Below are 23,056 nucleotides of genomic sequence, written 5' to 3'. Positions count from 1 at the left end.
CCTCTCCCGGGTGGGCTCGAACCACCAAGCCTTTCGGCTAACAGCCGAACGCGCTAACCATTGCTACACGGAAGCCCAAAGATTAAATGTTCGTCAGGTATTGTGGAAAAACTTTGGATTTTTACGTTACATGTGTGATCTCACAACACCGCTCCCGGGTGGGCTCGAACCACCAACCTTTCGGTTAACAGCCGAACGCGCTAACCATTGCGCCACGGAAGCCCAAGAATTAAATGATCGTCAGGTATTGTGGAGAAACTTTGGCTTTTTACGATACATTTGAGATCCCACAACACCGCTCCCGGGTGGGCTCGAACACCCAACCTATTGGTTAACAGCCGAACGCGCTAACCATTGAGCTATGGAAGCTCAGAAATTAAATGGTTGTCACGTATTGTGGAAAAGTTTTGACATTTTACGCTACATCTGACACCCCACAACACCTCTCCCGGGTGGGCTCGAACCACCAGCCTTTCGGTTAACAGTCGAACGCGCTAACCATTGCGCCACGGAAGCCCAAAAATTAAATGGTCGTCAGGTATTGTGGAAAAACTTTGGCTTTTTACGTTACATTTGAGATCTTACAACACCGCTCCCGGGTGGGCTCGAACCACCAACCTTTCGGTTAACAGCCGAGCGCGCTAACCATTGCGCCACGGAAGCTCAAAAATTAAACGGTCGTCAGGTATTGTGGAAAAACTTTGGCTTTTTACGTTACATTTGATACTTCACAACACCGCTCCCGGGTGGGCTCCAACCACCAACCTTTTGGTTAACAGCCGAACGCGCTAACCATTGCACCACGGAAGCCCAAAAATTAAACGGTCGTCAGGTATTGTGGAAAAACTTTCGCTTTTTACGTTACATTCTAGACTTCACAACACCGCTCCCGGGTGGACTCGAACCACCAACCTTTTGGTTAAGATCCGAACGCGCTAACAATGGAGCCAAGGAAGCTCAGAAATGAAACGGTCGTCAGGTATTGTGGAAAAACTTTGACTTTTTACGTCACATCTGAGACCTCACAACACCGCCCTAGGGTGGGCTCGAACACCCAACCTATTGGTTAACAGCCGAACGCGCTAACCATTGAGCTACGGAAGCTCAGAAATTAAATGGTTGTCACGTATTGTGGAAAAGTTTTGACATTTTACGCTACATCTGAGACCCCACAACACCTCTCCCGGGTGGGCTCGAACCACCAGCCTTTCGGTTAACAGTCGAACGCGCTAACCATTGCGCCACGGAAGCCCAAAAATTAAATGGTCGTCAGGTATTGTGGAGAAACTTTAGCTTTTTTCGATACATTTGAGATCCCACAACACCGCTCTCGGATGGGCTCGAACCACCAACCTTTCAGTTAACAGCCGAACGCGCTAACCATTGCGCCACGGAAGCCCAAAAATTAAATGGTCGTCAGGTATTGTGGAAAAACCTTGGCTTTTTACGTTACATTTGAGACTTCACAACACCGCTCCCGGGTGGGCTCGAACCACCAACCTTTTGGTTAACAGCCGAACGCGCTAACCATTGCACCACGGAAGCCCAAAAGTTAAACGGTCGTCAGGTATTGTCGGAAAACTTTGGTTTTTTACGTCACATCTGAGACTTCACAACACCGCTCCCGGATGGGCTCGAACCACAAACCTTTTGAATAAAAGCCGAACGCGCTAACCATTGCGCCACGGAAGCCCAAAAACTAAATGTTCGTCAGTTATTTTTAAAAAAACTCTGAATTTTACGTTACATCTAAGACCTCACAACACCGCTCCCGGATGGGCTCGAACCACCAACCTTTCGGTTAACAGCCGACGGCGCTAACCATTGCGCCACGGAAGCCCAAAAATTAAATGGTCGTCAGGTATTGTGGAAAAACTTTGCCTTTTTACGTTACATTTGAGAGCTCACAACACCGCTCACGGATGGGCTCGAACCACCAACCTTTCGGTTAACAGCCGAACGCGCTAACCATTGCACCACGGAAGCTCAGAAATTAAATGGTTGTCACGTATTGTGGAAAAGTTTTGACATTTTACGCTACATCTGAGACCGCACAACACCTCTCCCGGGTGGGCTCGAACCACCAAGCCTTTCGGCTAACAGCCGAACGCGCTAACCATTGCTACACGGAAGCCCAAAGATTAAATGTTCGTCAGGTATTGTGGAAAAACTTTGGATTTTTACGTTACATGTGTGATCTCACAACACCGCTCCCGGGTGGGCTCGAACCACCAACCTTTCGGTTAACAGCCGAACGCGCTAACCATTGCGCCACGGAAGCCCAAGAATTAAATGATCGTCAGGTATTGTGGAGAAACTTTGGCTTTTTACGATACATTTGAGATCCCACAACACCGCTCCCGGGTGGGCTCGAACACCCAACCTATTGGTTAACAGCCGAACGCGCTAACCATTGAGCTATGGAAGCTCAGAAATTAAATGGTTGTCACGTATTGTGGAAAAGTTTTGACATTTTACGCTACATCTGACACCCCACAACACCTCTCCCGGGTGGGCTCGAACCACCAGCCTTTCGGTTAACAGTCGAACGCGCTAACCATTGCGCCACGGAAGCCCAAAAATTAAATGGTCGTCAGGTATTGTGGAAAAACTTTGGCTTTTTACGTTACATTTGAGATCTTACAACACCGCTCCCGGGTGGGCTCGAACCACCAACCTTTCGGTTAACAGCCGAGCGCGCTAACCATTGCGCCACGGAAGCTCAAAAATTAAACGGTCGTCAAATATTGTGGAAAAACTTTGGCTTTTTACGTTACATTTGATACTTCACAACACCGCTCCCGGGTGGGCTCCAACCACCAACCTTTTGGTTAACAGCCGAACGCGCTAACCATTGCACCACGGAAGCCCAAAAATTAAACGGTCGTCAGGTATTGTGGAAAAACTTTCGCTTTTTACGTTACATTCTAGACTTCACAACACCGCTCCCGGGTGGACTCGAACCACCAACCTTTTGGTTAAGATCCGAACGCGCTAACAATGGAGCCAAGGAAGCTCAGAAATGAAACGGTCGTCAGGTATTGTGGAAAAACTTTGACTTTTTACGTCACATCTGAGACCTCACAACACCGCCCTAGGGTGGGCTCGAACACCCAACCTATTGGTTAACAGCCGAACGCGCTAACCATTGAGCTACGGAAGCTCAGAAATTAAATGGTTGTCATGTATTGTGGAAAAGTTTTGACATTTTACGCTACATCTGAGACCCCACAACACCTCTCCCGGGTGGGCTCGAAACACCAGCCTTTCGGTTAACAGTCGAACGCGCTAACCATTGCGCCACGGAAGCCCAAAAATTAAATGGTCGTCAGGTATTGTGGAGAAACTTAGGCTTTTTTCGATACATTTGAGATCCCACAACACCGCTCCCGGATGGGCTCGAACCACCAACCTTTCAGTTAACAGCCGAACGCGCTAACCATTGCGCCACGGAAGCCCAAAAATTAAATGGTCGTCAGGTATTGTGGGAAAACTTTGGCATTTTGCATTACATTTGAGATCCCACAACACCGCTCCCGGGTGGGTTCGAACCACCAACCTATTGGTTAACAGCCGAACGCGCTAACCATTGCGCCACGGAAGCCCAAAAATTAAATGGTCGTCAGGTATTGTCGGAAAACTTTGGCTTTTTACGTCACATCTGAGACTTCACAACACCGCTCCCGGATGGGCTCGAACCACAAACCTTTTGAATAAAAGCCGAACGCGCTAACCATTGCGCCACGGAAGCCCAAAAACTAAATGTTCGTCAGTTATTTTTAAAAAACTCTGAATTTTACGTTACATCTAAGACCTCACAACACCGCTCCCGGATGGGCTCGAACCACCAACCTTTCGGTTAACAGCCGAACGCGCAAACCATTGCGCCACGGAAGCTCAGAAATTAAATGGTTGTCACGTATTGTGGAAAAGTTTTGACATTTTACGCTACATCTGAGACCGCTCAACACCTCTCCCGGGTGGGCTCGAACCACCAAGCCTTTCGGCTAAAAGCCGAACGCGCTAACCATTGCTACACGGAAGCCCAAAGATTAAATGTTCGTCAGGTATTGTGGAAAAACTTTGGATTTTTACGTTACATGTGTGATCTCACAACACCGCTCCCGGGTGGGCTCGAACCACCAACCTTTCGGTTAACAGCCGAACGCGCTAACCATTGCGCCACGGAAGCCCAAGAATTAAATGGTCGTCAGGTATTGTGGAGAAACTTAGGCTTTTTTCGATACATTTGAGATCCCACAACACCGCTCCCGGATGGGCTCGAACCACCAACCTTTCAGTTAACAGCCGAACGCGCTAACCATTGCGCCACGGAAGCCCAAAATTTAAATTTTCGTCAGGTATTGTGGAAAAACTTTGGCTTTTTACGTTACATTTGAGATCTTACAACACCGCTCCCGGGTGGGCTCGAACCACCAACCTTTCGGTTAACAGCCGAACGCGCTAACCATTGCACCACGGAAGCCCAAAAATTAAATTTTCGTCAGGTATTGTGGAAAAACTTTGGCTTTTTACGTTACATTTGAGATCTTACAACACCGCTCCCGGGTGGGCTCGAACCACCAACCTTTCGGTTAACAGCCGAACGCGCTAACCATTGCACCACGGAAGCCCAAAAATTAAACGGTCGTCAGGTATTGTGGAAAAACTTTCGCTTTTTACGTTACATTTGAGACTTCACAACACCACTCCCGGGTGGGCTCGAACCACCAACCTTTTGGTTAACATCCGAACGCGCTAACCATGGAGCCAAGGAAGCTCAGAAATGAAATGGTCGTCAGGTATTGTGGAAAAACTTTGACTTTTTACGTTACATCTGAGACCTCACAACACCGCCTCCGGATGGGCTCGAACCACCATCCTTTCGGTTAACAGCTGAACGCGCTAACCATTGCGCCACGGAAGCCCAAGAATTAAATGGTCGTCAGGTATTGTGGAGAAACTTTGACTTTTTACGTCACATCTGAGAGCTCACAACACCGCTCATGGATGGGCTCGAACCACCAACCTTTCGGTTAACAGCCGAACGCGCTAACCTTTGCGCCACGGAAGCCCAAAAATTAAATGGTCGTCAGGTATTGTGGAAAAACTTTGGCTTTTTACGTTACACTTGAGATCCCACAACACCGCTCCCGGGTGGGCTCGAACCACAAACCTATTAGATAACAGCCGAACGCGCTAACCATTGAGCCACGGAAGCTCAGAAATTTAATGTTTGTCAGGTATTGTGGAAAAACTTTGGCTTTTTACGTTACATTTGAGATCTTACAACACCGCTCCCGGGTGGGCTCGAACCACCAACCTTTCGGTTAACAGCCGAACGCGCTAACCATTGCACCACGGAAGCCCAAAAATTAAACGGTCGTCAGGTATTGTGGAAAAACTTTCGCTTTTTACGTTACATTTGAGACTTCACAACACCACTCCCGGGTGGGCTCGAACCACCAACCTTTTGGTTAACATCCGAACGCGCTAACCATGGAGCCAAGGAAGCTCAGAAATGAAATGGTCGTCAGGTATTGTGGAAAAACTTTGACTTTTTACGTTACATCTGAGACCTCACAACACCGCCTCCGGATGGGCTCGAACCACCATCCTTTCGGTTAACAGCTGAACGCGCTAACCATTGCGCCACGGAAGCCCAAGAATTAAATGGTCGTCAGGTATTGTGGAAAAACTTTGGCTTTTTACGTTACACTTGAGATCCCACAACACCGCTCCCGGGTGGGCTCGAACCACAAACCTATTAGATAACAGCCGAACGCGCTAACCATTGAGCCACGGAAGCTCAGAAATTTAATGTTTGTCACGTATTGTGGAAAAGTTTTGACATTTTACGCTACATCTGAGACCGCACAACACCGCTCCCGGATGGGCTCGAACCACCAACCTTTCAGTTAACAGCCGAACGCGCTAACCATTGCGCCACGGAAGCCCAAAAATTAAATGGTCGTCAGGTATTGTGGAAAAACTTTGGCTTTTTACGTTACATTTGATACTTCACAACACCGATCCCGGGTGGGCTCCAACCACCAACCTTATGGTTAACAGCCGAACGCGCTAACCATTGCACCACGGAAGCCCAAAAATTAAACGGTCGTCAGGTATTGTGGAAAAACTTTGGCTTTTTACGTTACATTTGAGATCTTACAACACCGCTCCCGGGTGGGCTTGAACCACCAACCTTTCGGTTAACAGCCGAACGCGCTAACCATTGCGCCACGGAAGCTCAAAAATTAAACGGTCGTCAGGTATTGTGTAAAAACTTTGGCTTTTTACGTTACACTTGAGATCCCACAACACCGCTCCCGGGTGGGCTCGAACCACAAACCTATTAGATAACAGCCGAACGCGCTAACCATTGAGCCACGGAAGCTCAGAAATTTAATGTTTGTCACGTATTGTGGAAAAGTTTTGACATTTTACGCTACATCTGAGACCGCACAACACCGCTCCCGGATGGGCTCGAACCACCAACCTTTCAGTTAACAGCCGAACGCGCTAACCATTGCGCCACGGAAGCCCAAAAATTAAATGGTCGTCAGGTATTGTGGAAAAACTTTGGCTTTTTACGTTACATTTGATACTTCACAACACCGATCCCGGGTGGGCTCCAACCACCAACCTTATGGTTAACAGCCGAACGCGCTAACCATTGCACCACGGAAGCCCAAAAATTAAACGGTCGTCAGGTATTGTGGAAAAACTTTGGCTTTTTACGTTACATTTGAGACTTCACAACACCGCTCCCGGGTGGGCTCGAACCAGGTTAACATCCGAACGCGCTAACCATGGAGCCAAGGAAGCTCAGAAATGAAATGGTCGTCAGGTATTGTGGAAAAACTTTGACTTTTTACGTTACATCTGAGACCTCACAACACCGCTCCCGGGTGGGCTCGAACCACAAACCTATTAGATAACAGCCGAACGCGCTAACCATTGAGCCACGGAAGCTCAGAAATTTAATGGTTGTCACGTATTGTGGAAAAGTTTTGACATTTTACGCTACATCTGAGACCGCACAACACCGCTCCCGGATGGGCTCGAACCACCAACCTTTCAGTTAACAGCCGAACGCGCTAACCATTGCGCCACGGAAGCCCAAAAATTAAATGGTCGTCAGGTATTGTGGAGAAACTTTCGCTTTTTACGTTACATTTGAGACTTCACAACACCGCTCCCGGGTGGGCTCGAACCACCAACCTTTTGGTTAACATCCGAACGCGCTAACCATGGAGCCAAGGAAGCTCAGAAATGAAATGGTCGTCAGGTATTGTGGAATAACTTTGACTTTTTACGTTACATCTGAGACCTCACAACACCGCCCCCGGATGGGCTTGAACCACCAACCTTTCGGTTAACAGCCGAACGCGCTAACCATTGCGCCACGGAAGCTCAAAAATTAAACGGTCGTCAGGTATTGTGGAAAAACTTTGGCTTTTTACGTTACACTTGAGATCCCACAACACCGCTCCCGGGTGGGCTCGAACCACAAACCTATTAGATAACAGCCGAACGCGCTAACCATTGAGCCACGGAAGCTCAGAAATTTAATGGTTGTCACGTATTGTGGAAAAGTTTTGACATTTTACGCTACATCTGAGACCGCACAACACCGCTCCCGGATGGGCTCGAACCAACAACCTTTCAGTTAACAGCCGAACGCGCTAACCATTGCGCCACGGAAGCCCAAAAATTAAATGGTCGTCAGGTATTGTGGAGAAACTTTCGCTTTTTACGTTACATTTGAGACTTCACAACACCGCTCCCGGGTGGGCTCGAACCACCAACCTTTTGGTTAACATCCGAACGCGCTAACCATGGAGCCAAGGAAGCTCAGAAATGAAATGGTCGTCAGGTATTGTGGAATAACTTTGACTTTTTACGTTACATCTGAGACCTCACAACACCGCCCCCGGATGGGCTCGAACCACCATCCTTTCGGTTAACAGCCGAACGCGCTAACCATTGCGCCACGGAAGCCCAAGAATTAAATGGTCGTCAGGTATTGTGGAGAAACTTTGACTTTTTACGTCACATCTGAGAGCTCACAACACCGCTCACGGATGGGCTCGAACCACCAACCTTTCGGTTAACAGCCGAACGCGCTAACCTTTGCGCCACGGAAGCCCAAAAATTAAATGGTCGTCAGGTATTGTGGAAAAACTTTGGCTTTTTACTTTACATTTGAGATCTTACAACACCGCTCCCGGGTGGGCTTGAACCACCAACCTTTCGGTTAACAGCCGAACGCGCTAACCATTGCGCCACGTAAGCTCAAAAATTAAACGGTCGTCAGGTATTGTGGAAAAACTTTGGCTTTTTACGTTACACTTGAGATCCCACAACACCGCTCCCGGGTGGGCTCGAACCACAAACCTATTAGATAACAGCCAAACGCGCTAACCATTGAGCCAAGGAAGCTCAGAAATTTAATTGTTGTCACGTATTGTGGAAACGTTTTGACATTTTACGCTACATCTGAGACCGCACAACACCTCTCCCGGGTGGGCTTGAACCACCAAGCCTTTCGGCTAACAGCCGAACGCGCTAACCATTGCGCCACGGAAGCCCAAAAATTAAATGGTCGTCACGTATTGTGGAAAAACTTAGGCTTTTTTCGATACATTTGAAATCCCACAACACCGCTCCCGGATGGGCTCGAACCACCAACCTTTCAGTTAACAGCCGAACGCGCTAATCATTGCGCCACGGAAGCCCAAAAATTAAATGGTCGTCAGGTATTGTGGAAAAACTTTGGCTTTTTACGTTACATTTGATACTTCACAACACCGCTCCCGGGTGGGCTCCAACCACCAACCTTATGGTTAACAAACGAACGCGCTAACCATTGCACCACGGAAGCCCAAAAATTAAACGGTCGTCAGGTATTGTGGAAAAACTCTGTCTTTTTACGTTACATTTGAGACTTCACAACACCGCCCCCGGGTGGGCTCGAACCACCAACCTTTTGGTTAACATTCGAACGCGCTAACCATGGAGCCAAGGAAGCTCAGAAATGAAATGGTCGTTAGGTATTGTGGAAAACTTTGACTTTTTACGTTACATCTGAGACCTCACAACACCGCCCCCGGATGGGCTCGTACCACCAACCTTTTGGTTAACATCCGAACGCGCTAACCATGGAGCCAAGGAAGCTCAGAAATGAAATGGTCGTCAGGTATTGTGGAGAAACTTTGGCTTTTTACGATACATTTGAGATCCCACAACACCACTCCCGGGTGGGCTCGAACACCCAACCTATTGGTTAACAGCCGAACGCGCTAACCATTGAGCTACGGAAGTTCAGAAAATAAATGGTTGTCACGTATTGTGGAAAAGTTTTGACATTTTAAGCTACATCTGAGACCTCACAACACCGCTCCCGGATGGGCTCGAACCATCAACCTTTCGGTTAACAGCCGAACGCGCTAACCATTGCGCCACGGAAGCCCAAAAATTAAATGTTCGTCAGGTATTGTGGAAAAACTTTAACTTTTTACGTCACATCTGAGACCTCACAACACCGCTCCCGGGTGGGCTCGAACCACCAAACTTTCGGTTAACAGCCGAACGCGCTAACCATTGCGCCACGGAAGCCCAAAAATTAAATGTTCGTCAGGTATTGTGGAAAAACTTTAACTTTTTACGTCACATCTGAGAGCTCACAACAACGCTCACGGATGGGCTCGAACCACCAACCTTTCGGTTAACAGCCGAACGCGCTAACCTTTGCGCCACGGAAGCCCAAAAATTAAATGTTCGTCAGGTATTGTGGAAAAACTTTAACTTTTTACGTCACATCTGAGAGCTCACAACAACGCTCACGGATGGGCTCGAACCACCAGCCTTTCGGTTAACAGCCGAACGCGCTAACCTTTGCGCCACGGAAGCCCAAAAATTAAATGTTCGTCAGGTATTGTGGAAAAACTTTAACATTTTACGTCACATCTGAGAGCTCACAACACCGCTCACGGATGGGCTCGAACCACCAACCTTTCGGTTAACAGCCGAACGCGCTAACCTTTGCGCCACGGAAGCCCAAAAATTAAATGGTCGTCAGGTATTGTGGAAAAACTTTGGCTTTTTACGTTGCATGTGAGATCTCACAACACAGCTCCCGTGTGGGCTCGTACCACCAACCTTTCGGTTAACAGCCGAACGCGCTAACCATTGCGCCACGGAAGCCCAAAAATTAAATTTTCGTCAGGTATTGTGGAAAAACTTTGACTTTTTACGTCACATCTGAGACCTCACAACACCGCTCCCGGGTGGGCTCGAACCACCAGCCTTTCGGTTAACAGCCGAACGCGCTAACCATTGCGCCACGGAAGCCCAAAAATTAAATGTTCGTCAGGTATTGTGGAAAAACTTTAACTTTTTACGTCACATCTGAGAGCTCACAACACCGCTCACGGATGGGCTCGAACCACCAACCTTTCGGTTAACAGCCGAACGCGCTAACCATTGCGCCACGGAAGCCCAAAAATTAAATGTTCGTCAGGTATTGTGGAAAAACTTTAACTTTTTACGTCACATCTGAGAGCTCACAACACCGCTCACGGATGGGCTCGAACCACCAACCTTTCGGTTAACAGCCGAACGCGCTAACCTTTGCGCCACGGAAGCTCAGAAATTTAATGGTTGTCACGCATTGTGGAAAAGTTTTGACATTTTACGCTACATCTGAGACCGCACAACACCTCTCCCGGGTGGGCTTGAACCACCAAGCCTTTCGGCTAACAGCCGAACGCGCTAACCATTGCGCCACGGAAGCCCAAAAATTAAATGGTCGTCACGTATTGTGGAAAAACTTTGGCTTTTTACGTTACACTTGAGATCCCACAACACCGCTCCCGGGTGGGCTCGAACCACAAACCTATTAGATAACAGCCAAACGCGCTAACGATTGAGCCACGGAAGCTCAGAAATTTAATGGTTGTCACGCATTGTGGAAAAGTTCTGACATTTTACGCTACATCTGAGACCGCACAACACCTCTCCCGGGTGGGTTTGAACCACCAAGCCTTTCGGCTAACAGCCGAACGCGCTAACCATTGCGCCACGGAAGCCCAAAAATTAAATGGTCGTCACGTATTGTGGAAAAACTTAGGCTTTTTTCGATACATTTGAAATCCAACAACACCGCTCCCGGATGGGCTCGAAAAACCAACCTTTCAGTTAACAGCCGAACGCGCTAACCATTGCACCACGGAAGCCCAAAAATTAAACGGTCGACAGGTATTATGGAAAAACTTTGGCTTTTTACGTTACATTTGAGACTTCACAACACCGTACCCGGGTGGGCTCGAACCAGGTTAACATCCGAACGCGCTAACCATGGAGCCAAGGAAGCTCAGAAATGAAATGGTCGTCAGGTATTGTGGAAAAACTTTGACTTTTTACGTTACATCTGAGACCTCACAACACCGCTCCCGGGTGGGCTCGAACCACAAACCTATTAGATAACAGCCGAACGCGCTAACCATTGAGCCACGGAAGCTCAGAAATTTAATGGTTGTCACGTATTGTGGAAAAGTTTTGACATTTTACGCTACATCTGAGACCGCACAACACCGCTCCCGGATGGGCTCGAACCACCAACCTTTCAGTTAACAGCCGAACGCGCTAAACATTGCGCCACGGAAGCCCAAAAATTAAATGTTCGTCAGGTATTGTGGAAAAACTTTAACTTTTTACGTCACATCTGATAGCTCACAACACCGCTCACGGATGGGCTCGAACCACCAACCTTTCGGTTAACAGCCGAACGCGCTAACCATTGCGCCACGGAAGCCCAAAAATTAAATGTTCGTCAGGTATTGTGGAAAAACTTTAACTTTTTACGTCACATCTGAGAGCTCACAACACCGCTCCCGGGTGGGCTTGAACCACCAACCTTTCGGTTAACAGCCGAACGCGCTAACCATTGCGCCACGGAAGCTCAAAAATTAAACGGTCGTCAGGTATTGTGGAAAAACTTTGGCTTTTTACGTTACACTTGAGATCCCACAACACCGCTCCCGGGTGGGCTCGAACCACAAACCTATTAGATAACAGCCAAACGCACTAACGATTGAGCCACGGAAGCTCAGAAATTTAATGGTTGTCACGCATTGTGGAAACGTTTTGACATTTTACGATACATCTGAGACCGCACATTACCTCTCCCGGGTGGGTTTGAACCACAAAGCCTTTCGGCTAACAGCCGAACGCGCTAACCATTGCGCCACGGAAGCCCAAAAATTAAATGGTCGTCAGGTATTGTGGAAAAACTTTGGCTTTTTACGTTACATTTGAGATCTTACAACACCGCTCCCGGGTGGGCTTGAACCACCAACCTTTCGGTTAACAGCCGAACGCGCTAACCATTGCGCCACGGAAGCTCAAAAATTAAACGGTCGTCAGGTAGTGTGGAAAAACTTTGGCTTTTTACGTTACACTTGAGATCCCACAACACCGCTCCCGGGTGGGCTCGAACCACAAACCTATTAGACAACAGCCAAACGCGCTAACCATTGAGCCACAGAAGCTCAGAAATATAATGGTTGTCACGTATTGTGGAAAAGTTTTGACATTTTACGCTACATCTGAGACCGCACAACACCTCTCCCGGGTGGGCTTGAACCACCAAGCCTTTCGGCTAACAGCCGAACGCGCTAACCATTGCGCCACGGAAGCCCAAAAATTAAATGGTCGTCACGTATTGTGGAAAAACTTAGGCTTTTTTCGATACATTTGAAATCCAACAACACCGCTCCCGGATGGGCTCGAACCACCAACCTTTCAGTTAACAGCCGAACGCGCTAACCATTGCGCCACGGAAGCCCAAAAATTAAATGGTCGTCAGGTATTGTGGAAAAACTTTGGGTTTTTACGTTACATTTGATTCTTCACAACACCGCTCCCGGGTGGGCTCCAACCACCAACCTTATGGTTAACAGCCGAACGCGCTAACCATTGCACCACGGAAGCCCAAAAATTAAACGGTCGTCAGGTATTGTGGAAAAACTTTGGCTTTTTACGTTACATTTGAGACTTCACAACACCGCTCCCGGGTGGGCTCGAACCACCAACCTTTTGGTTAACATCCGAACGCGCTAACCATGGAGCCAAGGAAGCTCAGATATGAAATGGTCGTCAGGTATTGTGGAAAAACTTTGACTTTTTACGTTACATCTGAGACCTCACAACACCGCTCCCGGGTGGGCTGGAACCACCAGCCTTTCGGTTAACAGCCGAACGCGCTAACCATTGCGCCACGGAAGCCCATAAATTAAATGTTCGTCAGGTATTGTGGAAAAACTTTAACTTTTTACGTCACATCTGAGAGCTCACAACACCACTCACGGATGGGCTCGAACCACCAACCTTTCGGTTAACAGCCGAACGCGCTAACCATTGCGCCACGGAAGCCCAAAAATTAAATGTTCGTCAGGTATTGTGGAAAAACTTTAACTTTTTACGTCACATCTGAGAGCTCACAACAACGCTCACGGATGGGCTCGAACCACCAACCTTTCGGTTAACAGCCGAACGCGCTAACCTTTGCGCCACGGAAGCCCAAAAATTAAATGTTCGTCAGGTATTGTGGAAAAACTTTAACTTTTTACGTCACATCTGAGAGCTCACAACAACGCTCACGGATGGGCTCGAACCACCAACCTTTCGGTTAACAGCCGAACGCGCTAACCTTTGCGCCACGGAAGCCCAAAAATTAAATGTTCGTCAGGTATTGTGGAAAAACTTTAACTTTTTACGTCACATCTGAGAGCTCACAACACCGCTCACGGATGGGCTCGAACCACCAACCTTTCGGTTAACAGCCGAACGCTCTAACCTTTGCGCCACGGAAGCCCAAAAATTAAATGGTCGTCAGGTATTGTGGAAAAACTTTGGCTTTTTACGTTGCATGTGAGATCTCACAACACAGCTCCCGTGTGGGCTCGAACCACCAACCTTTCGGTTAACAGCCGAACGCGCTAACCATTGCGCCACGGAAGCCCAAAAATTAAATTTTCGTCAGGTATTGTGGAAAAACTTTGACTTTTTACGTCAAATCTGAGACCTCACAACACCGCTCCCGGGTGGGCTCGAACCACCAGCCTTTCGGTTAACAGCCGAACGCGCTAACCATTGCGCCACGGAAGCCCAAAAATTAAATGTTCGTCAGGTATTGTGGAAAAACTTTAACTTTTTACGTCACATCTGATAGCTCACAACACCGCTCACGGATGGGCTCGAACCACCAACCTTTCGGTTAACAGCCGAACGCGCTAACCATTGCGCCACGGAAGCCCAAAAATTAAATGTTCGTCAGGTATTGTGGAAAAACTTTAACTTTTTACGTCACATCTGAGAGCTCACAACACCGCTCCCGGGTGGGCTTGAACCACCAACCTTTCGGTTAACAGCCGAACGCGCTAACCATTGCGCCACGGAAGCTCAAAAATTAAACGGTCGTCAGGTATTGTGGAAAAACTTTGGCTTTTTACGTTACACTTGAGATCCCACAACACCGCTCCCGGGTGGGCTCGAACCACAAACCTATTAGATAACAGCCAAACGCACTAACGATTGAGCCACGGAAGCTCAGAAATTTAATGGTTGTCACGCATTGTGGAAACGTTTTGACATTTTACGATACATCTGAGACCGCACATTACCTCTCCCGGGTGGGCTTGAACCACAAAGCCTTTCGGCTAACAGCCGAACGCGCTAACCATTGCGCCACGGAAGCCCAAAAATTAAATGGTCGTCAGGTATTGTGGAAAAACTTTGGCTTTTTACGTTACATTTGAGATCTTACAACACCGCTCCCGGGTGGGCTTGAACCACCAACCTTTCGGTTAACAGCCGAACGCGCTAACCATTGCGCCACGGAAGCTCAAAAATTAAACGGTCGTCAGGTAGTGTGGAAAAACTTTGGCTTTTTACGTTACACTTGAGATCCCACAACACCGCTCCCGGGTGGGCTCGAACCACAAACCTATTAGACAACAGCCAAACGCGCTAACCATTGAGCCACAGAAGCTCAGAAATATAATGGTTGTCACGTATTGTGGAAAAGTTTTGACATTTTACGCTACATCTGAGACCGCACAACACCTCTCCCGGGTGGGCTTGAACCACCAAGCCTTTCGGCTAACAGCCGAACGCGCTAACCATTGCGCCACGGAAGCCCAAAAATTAAATGGTCGTCACGTATTGTGGAAAAACTTAGGCTTTTTTCGATACATTTGAAATCCAACAACACCGCTCCCGGATGGGCTCGAACCACCAACCTTTCAGTTAACAGCCGAACGCGCTAACCATTGCGCCACGGAAGCCCAAAAATTAAATGGTCGTCAGGTATTGTGGAAAAACTTTGGGTTTTTACGTTACATTTGATTCTTCACAACACCGCTCCCGGGTGGGCTCCAACCACCAACCTTATGGTTAACAGCCGAACGCGCTAACCATTGCACCACGGAAGCCCAAAAATTAAACGGTCGTCAGGTATTGTGGAAAAACTTTGGCTTTTTACGTTACATTTGAGACTTCACAACACCGCTCCCGGGTGGGCTCGAACCACCAACCTTTTGGTTAACATCCGAACGCGCTAACCATGGAGCCAAGGAAGCTCAGATATGAAATGGTCGTCAGGTATTGTGGAAAAACTTTGACTTTTTACGTTACATCTGAGACCTCACAACACCGCTCCCGGGTGGGCTGGAACCACCAGCCTTTCGGTTAACAGCCGAACGCGCTAACCATTGCGCCACGGAAGCCCATAAATTAAATGTTCGTCAGGTATTGTGGAAAAACTTTAACTTTTTACGTCACATCTGAGAGCTCACAACACCACTCACGGATGGGCTCGAACCACCAACCTTTCGGTTAACAGCCGAACGCGCTAACCTTTGCGCCACGGAAGCCCAAAAATTAAATGGTCGTCAGGTATTGTGGAAAACTTTGGCTTTTTACGTTACATTTGAGATCTTACAACACCGCTCCCGGGTGGGCTTGAACCACCAATCTTTCGGTTACCAGCCGAACGCGCTAACCATTGCGCCACGGAAGCTCAAAAATTAAACGGTCGTCAGGTATTGTGGAAAAACTTTGGCTTTTTACGTTACACTTGAGATCCCACAACACCGCTCCCGGGTGGGCTCGAACCACAAACCTATTAGACAACAGCCAAACGCGCTAACCATTGAGCCACAGAAGCTCAGAAATTTAATGGTTGTCACGTATTGTGGAAAAGTTTTGACATTTTACGCTACATCTGAGACCGCTCAACACCTCTCCCGGGTGGGCTTGAACCACCAAGCCTTTCGGCTAACAGCCGAACGCGCTAACCATTGCGCCACGGAAGCCCAAAAATTAAATGGTCGTCACGTATTGTGGAAAAACTTAGGTTTTTTTCGATACATTTGAAATCCAACAACACCGCTCCCGGATGGGCTCGAACCACCAACCTTTCAGTTAACAGCCGAACGCGCTAACCATTGCGCAACGGAAGCCCAAAAATTAAATGGTCGTCAGGTATTGTGGAAAAACTTTGGGTTTTTACGTTACATTTGATTCTTCACAACACCGCTCCCGGGTGGGCTCCAACCACCAACCTTATGGTTAACAGCCGAACGCGCTAACCATTGCACCACGGAAGCCCAAAAATTAAACGGTCGTCAGGTATTGTGGAAAAACTTTGGCTTTTTACGTTACATTTGAGACTTCACAACACCGCTCCCGGGTGGGCTCGAACCACCAACCTTTTGGTTAACATCCGAACGCGCTAACCATGGAGCCAAGGAAGCTCAGATATGAAATGGTCGTCAGGTATTGTGGAAAAACTTTGACTTTTTACGTTACATCTGAGACCTCACAACACCGCTCCCGGGTGGGCTGGAACCACCAGCCTTTCGGTTAACAGCCGAACGCGCTAACCATTGCGCCACGGAAGCCCATAAATTAAATGTTCGTCAGGTATTGTGGAAAAACTTTAACTTTTTACGTCACATCTGAGAGCTCACAACACCGCTCACGGATGGGCTCGAACCACCAACCTTTCGGTTAACAGCCGAACGCGCTAACCTTTGCGCCACGGAAGCCCAAAAATTAAATGGTCGTCAGGTATTGTGGAAAAACTTTGGCTTTTTACGTTACATTTGAGATCTTACAACACCGCTCCCGGGTGGGCTTGAACCACCAACCTTTCGGTTAACAGCCGAACGCGCTAACCATTGCGCCACGGAAGCTCAAAAATTAAACGGTCGTCAGGTATTGTGGAAAAACTTTGGCTTTTTACGTTACACTTGAGATCCCACAACACCGCTCCCGGGTGGGCTCGAACCACAAACCTATTAGATAACAGCCAAACGCGCTAACGATTGAGCCACGGAAGCTCAGAAATTTAATGGTTGTCACGCATTGTGGAAACGTTTTGACATTTTACGCTACATCTGAGAACGCACAACACCTCTCCCGGGTGGGCTTGAACCACAAAGCCTTTCGGCTAACAGCCGAACGCGCTAACCATTGCGCCACGGAAGCCCAAAAATTAAATGGTCGTCACGTATTGTGGAAAAACTTAGGCTTTTTTCGATACATTTGAAATCCAACAACACCGCTCCCGGATGGGCTCGAAAAACCAACCTTTCAGTTAACAGCCGAACGCGCTAACCTTTGCGCCACGGAAGCCCAAAAATTAAATGGTCGTCAGGTATTGTGGAAAAACTTGGCTTTTTACGTTACATTTGAGATCTTACAACACCGCTCCCGGGTGGGCTTGAACCACCAACCTTTCGGTTAACAGCCGAACGCGCTAACCATTGCGCCACGGAAGCTCAAAAATTAAACGGTCGTCAGGTATTGTGGAAAAACTTTGGCTTTTTACGTTACACTTGAGATCCCACAACACCGCTCCCGGGTGGGCTCGAACCACAAACCTATTAGATAACAGCCAAACGCGCTAACGATTGAGCCACGGAAGCTCAGAAATTTAATGGTTGTCACGCATTGTGGAAAAGTTTTGACATTTTACGCTACATCTGAGACCGCACAACACCTCTCCCGGGTGGGCTTGAACCACAAAGCCTTTCGGCTAACAGCCGAACGCGCTAACCATTGCGCCACGGAAGCCCAAAAATTAAATGGTCGTCACGTATTGTGGAAAAACTTAGGCTTTTTTCGATACATTTGAAATCCAACAACACCGCTCCCGGATGGGCTCGAAAAACCAACCTTTCAGTTAACAGCCGAACGCGCTAACCATTGCGCCACGGAAGCCCAAAAATTAAATGGTCGTCAGGTATTGTGGAAAAACTTTGACTTTTTACGTTACATTTGAGACTTCACAACACCGCTCCCGGGTGGGCTCGAACCACCAACCTTTTTTTTAACATCCGAACGCGCTAACCATGGAGCCAAGGAAGCTCAGATATGAAATGGTCGTCAGGTATTGTGGAAAAACTTTGGCTTTTTACGTTACATTTGAGACTTCACAACACCGCTCCCGGGTGGGCTCGAACCACAAACCTATTAGATAACAGCCAAACGCGCTAACGATTGAGCCACGGAAGCTCAGAAATTTAATGGTTGTCACGCATTGTGGAAAAGTTTTGACATTTTACGCTACATCTGAGACCGCACAACACCTCTCCCGGGTGGGCTTGAACCACCAAGCCTTTCGGCTAACAGCCGAACGCGCTAACCATTGCGCCACGGAAGCCCAAAAATTAAATGGTCGTCACGTATTGTGGAAAAACTTAGGCTTTTTTCGATACATTTGAAATCAGACAACACCGCTCCCGGATGGGCTCGAAAAACCAACCTTTCAGTTAACAGCCGAACGCGCTAACCATTGCGCCACGGAAGCCCAAAAATTAAATGGTCGTCAGGTATTGTGGAAAAACTTTGGGTTTATACGTTACATTTGATACTTCACAACACCGCTCCCGGGTGGGCTCCAACCACCAACCTTATGGTTAACAGCCGAACGCGCTAACCATTGCACCACGGAAGCCCAAAAATTAAACGGTCGTCAGGTATTGTGGAAAAACTTTGGCTTTTTACGTTACATTTGAGACTTCACAACACCGCTCCCGGGTGGGCTCGAACCACAAACCTATTAGATAACAGCCAAACGCGCTAACGATTGAGCCACGGAAGCTCAGAAATTTAATGGTTGTCACGCATTGTGGAAAAGTTTTGACATTTTACGCTACATCTGAGACCGCACAACACCTCTCCCGGGTGGGCTTGAACCACCAAGCCTTTCGGCTAACAGCCGAACGCGCTAACCATTGCGCCACGGAAGCTCAAAAATTAAACGGTCGTCAGGTATTGTGGAAAAACTTTGGCTTTTTACGTTACACTTGAGGTCCCACAACACCGCTCCCGGGTGGGCTCGAACCACAAACCTATTAGATAACAGCCAAACGCGCTAACGATTGAGCCACGGAAGCTCAGAAATTTAATGGTTGTCACGCATTGTGGAAAGGTTTTGACATTTTACGCTACATCTGAGACCGCACAACACCTCTCCCGGGTGGGCTTGAACCACAAAGCCTTTCGGCTAACAGCCGAACGCGCTAACCATTGCGCCACGGAAGCCCAAAAATTAAATGGTCGTCACGTATTGTGGAAAAACTTAGGTTTTTTTCGATACATTTGAAATCCAACAACACCGCTCCCGGATGGGCTCGAACCACCAACCTTTCAGTTAACAGCCGAACGCGCTAACCATTGCGCAACGGAAGCCCAAAAATTAAATGGTCGTCAGGTATTGTGGAAAAACTTTGGGTTTTTACGTTACATTTGATTCTTCACAACACCGCTCCCGGGTGGGCTCCAACCACCAACCTTATGGTTAACAGCCGAACGCGCTAACCATTGCACCACGGAAGCCCAAAAATTAAACGGTCGTCAGGTATTGTGGAAAAACTTTGGCTTTTTACGTTACATTTGAGACTTCACAACACCGCTCCCGGGTGGGCTCGAACCACCAACCTTTTGGTTAACATCCGAACGCGCTAACCATGGAGCCAAGGAAGCTCAGATATGAAATGGTCGTCAGGTATTGTGGAAAAACTTTGACTTTTTACGTTACATCTGAGACCTCACAACACCGCTCCCGGGTGGGCTGGAACCACCAGCCTTTCGGTTAACAGCCGAACGCGCTAACCATTGCGCCACGGAAGCCCATAAATTAAATGTTCGTCAGGTATTGTGGAAAAACTTTAACTTTTTACGTCACATCTGAGAGCTCACAACACCGCTCACGGATGGGCTCGAACCACCAACCTTTCGGTTAACAGCCGAACGCGCTAACCTTTGCGCCACGGAAGCCCAAAAATTAAATGGTCGTCAGGTATTGTGGAAAAACTTTGGCTTTTTACGTTACATTTGAGATCTTACAACACCGCTCCCGGGTGGGCTTGAACCACCAACCTTTCGGTTAACAGCCGAACGCGCTAACCATTGCGCCACGGAAGCTCAAAAATTAAACGGTCGTCAGGTATTGTGGAAAAACTTTGGCTTTTTACGTTACACTTGAGATCCCACAACACCGCTCCCGGGTGGGCTCGAACCACAAACCTATTAGATAACAGCCAAACGCGCTAACGATTGAGCCACGGAAGCTCAGAAATTTAATGGTTGTCACGCATTGTGGAAACGTTTTGACATTTTACGCTACATCTGAGAACGCACAACACCTCTCCCGGGTGGGCTTGAACCACAAAGCCTTTCGGCTAACAGCCGAACGCGCTAACCATTGCGCCACGGAAGCCCAAAAATTAAATGGTCGTCACGTATTGTGGAAAAACTTAGGCTTTTTTCGATACATTTGAAATCCAACAACACCGCTCCCGGATGGGCTCGAAAAACCAACCTTTCAGTTAACAGCCGAACGCGCTAACCTTTGCGCCACGGAAGCCCAAAAATTAAATGGTCGTCAGGTATTGTGGAAAAACTTGGCTTTTTACGTTACATTTGAGATCTTACAACACCGCTCCCGGGTGGGCTTGAACCACCAACCTTTCGGTTAACAGCCGAACGCGCTAACCATTGCGCCACGGAAGCTCAAAAATTAAACGGTCGTCAGGTATTGTGGAAAAACTTTGGCTTTTTACGTTACACTTGAGATCCCACAACACCGCTCCCGGGTGGGCTCGAACCACAAACCTATTAGATAACAGCCAAACGCGCTAACGATTGAGCCACGGAAGCTCAGAAATTTAATGGTTGTCACGCATTGTGGAAAAGTTTTGACATTTTACGCTACATCTGAGACCGCACAACACCTCTCCCGGGTGGGCTTGAACCACAAAGCCTTTCGGCTAACAGCCGAACGCGCTAACCATTGCGCCACGGAAGCCCAAAAATTAAATGGTCGTCACGTATTGTGGAAAAACTTAGGCTTTTTTCGATACATTTGAAATCCAACAACACCGCTCCCGGATGGGCTCGAAAAACCAACCTTTCAGTTAACAGCCGAACGCGCTAACCATTGCGCCACGGAAGCCCAAAAATTAAATGGTCGTCAGGTATTGTGGAAAAACTTTGACTTTTTACGTTACATTTGAGACTTCACAACACCGCTCCCGGGTGGGCTCGAACCACCAACCTTTTTTTTAACATCCGAACGCGCTAACCATGGAGCCAAGGAAGCTCAGATATGAAATGGTCGTCAGGTATTGTGGAAAAACTTTGACTTTTTACGTTACATCTGAGACCTCACAACACCGCTCCCGGGTGGGCTGGAACCACCAGCCTTTCGGTTAACAGCCGAACGCGCTAACCATTGCGCCACGGAAGCCCATAAATTAAATGTTCGTCAGGTATTGTGGAAAAACTTTAACTTTTTACGTCACATCTGAGAGCTCACAACACCGCTCACGGATGGGCTCGAACCACCAACCTTTCGGTTAACAGCCGAACGCGCTAACCTTTGCGCCACGGAAGCCCAAAAATTAAATGGTCGTCAGGTATTGTGGAAAAACTTTGGCTTTTTACGTTACATTTGAGATCTTACAACACCGCTCCCGGGTGGGCTTGAACCACCAACCTTTCGGTTAACAGCCGAACGCGCTAACCATTGCGCCACGGAAGCTCAAAAATTAAACGGTCGTCAGGTATTGTGGAAAAACTTTGGCTTTTTACGTTACACTTGAGATCCCACAACACCGCTCCCGGGTGGGCTCGAACCACAAACCTATTAGATAACAGCCAAACGCGCTAACGATTGAGCCACGGAAGCTCAGAAATTTAATGGTTGTCACGCATTGTGGAAACGTTTTGACATTTTACGCTACATCTGAGAACGCACAACACCTCTCCCGGGTGGGCTTGAACCACAAAGCCTTTCGGCTAACAGCCGAACGCGCTAACCATTGCGCCACGGAAGCCCAAAAATTAAATGGTCGTCACGTATTGTGGAAAAACTTAGGCTTTTTTCGATACATTTGAAATCCAACAACACCGCTCCCGGATGGGCTCGAAAAACCAACCTTTCAGTTAACAGCCGAACGCGCTAACCTTTGCGCCACGGAAGCCCAAAAATTAAATGGTCGTCAGGTATTGTGGAAAAACTTGGCTTTTTACGTTACATTTGAGATCTTACAACACCGCTCCCGGGTGGGCTTGAACCACCAACCTTTCGGTTAACAGCCGAACGCGCTAACCATTGCGCCACGGAAGCTCAAAAATTAAACGGTCGTCAGGTATTGTGGAAAAACTTTGGCTTTTTACGTTACACTTGAGATCCCACAACACCGCTCCCGGGTGGGCTCGAACCACAAACCTATTAGATAACAGCCAAACGCGCTAACGATTGAGCCACGGAAGCTCAGAAATTTAATGGTTGTCACGCATTGTGGAAAAGTTTTGACATTTTACGCTACATCTGAGACCGCACAACACCTCTCCCGGGTGGGCTTGAACCACAAAGCCTTTCGGCTAACAGCCGAACGCGCTAACCATTGCGCCACGGAAGCCCAAAAATTAAATGGTCGTCACGTATTGTGGAAAAACTTAGGCTTTTTTCGATACA

General features: G+C 47.9%; 6 non-coding genes across 6 annotated transcripts; all 6 read right to left on the bottom strand.

The window, feature by feature from the left end:
• Positions 1-149: 149 nt before the first annotated feature.
• On the bottom strand, positions 150-222 carry TRNAN-GUU (transfer RNA asparagine (anticodon GUU)). The gene has a single exon. It is a non-coding gene; the product is annotated as a tRNA-Asn (tRNA).
• Positions 223-2,208: 1,986 nt separating this feature from the next.
• TRNAN-GUU (transfer RNA asparagine (anticodon GUU)) lies at positions 2,209-2,281 on the bottom strand. Its single transcript has one exon. It is a non-coding gene; the product is annotated as a tRNA-Asn (tRNA).
• A 1,838-nt stretch (positions 2,282-4,119) lies between these two features.
• TRNAN-GUU (transfer RNA asparagine (anticodon GUU)) lies at positions 4,120-4,192 on the bottom strand. The gene has a single exon. It is a non-coding gene; the product is annotated as a tRNA-Asn (tRNA).
• A 6,091-nt stretch (positions 4,193-10,283) lies between these two features.
• Positions 10,284-10,356, bottom strand: TRNAN-GUU (transfer RNA asparagine (anticodon GUU)). Its single transcript has one exon. It is a non-coding gene; the product is annotated as a tRNA-Asn (tRNA).
• A 3,743-nt stretch (positions 10,357-14,099) lies between these two features.
• TRNAN-GUU (transfer RNA asparagine (anticodon GUU)) lies at positions 14,100-14,172 on the bottom strand. The gene has a single exon. It is a non-coding gene; the product is annotated as a tRNA-Asn (tRNA).
• A 1,839-nt stretch (positions 14,173-16,011) lies between these two features.
• TRNAT-GGU (transfer RNA threonine (anticodon GGU)) lies at positions 16,012-16,084 on the bottom strand. The gene has a single exon. It is a non-coding gene; the product is annotated as a tRNA-Thr (tRNA).
• Positions 16,085-23,056: the final 6,972 nt, after the last annotated feature.

This window comes from Phalangium opilio, unplaced genomic scaffold (assembly GCF_054372755.1).
Source record: "Phalangium opilio isolate 3A_F unplaced genomic scaffold, DU_Popi_V2 ptg000019l_1, whole genome shotgun sequence".
NCBI lineage: Eukaryota > Metazoa > Arthropoda > Arachnida > Opiliones > Phalangiidae > Phalangium > Phalangium opilio.
Note: the sequence above shows the minus strand (reverse complement) of the source record. Positions and strands in the feature narration are given on the sequence as shown.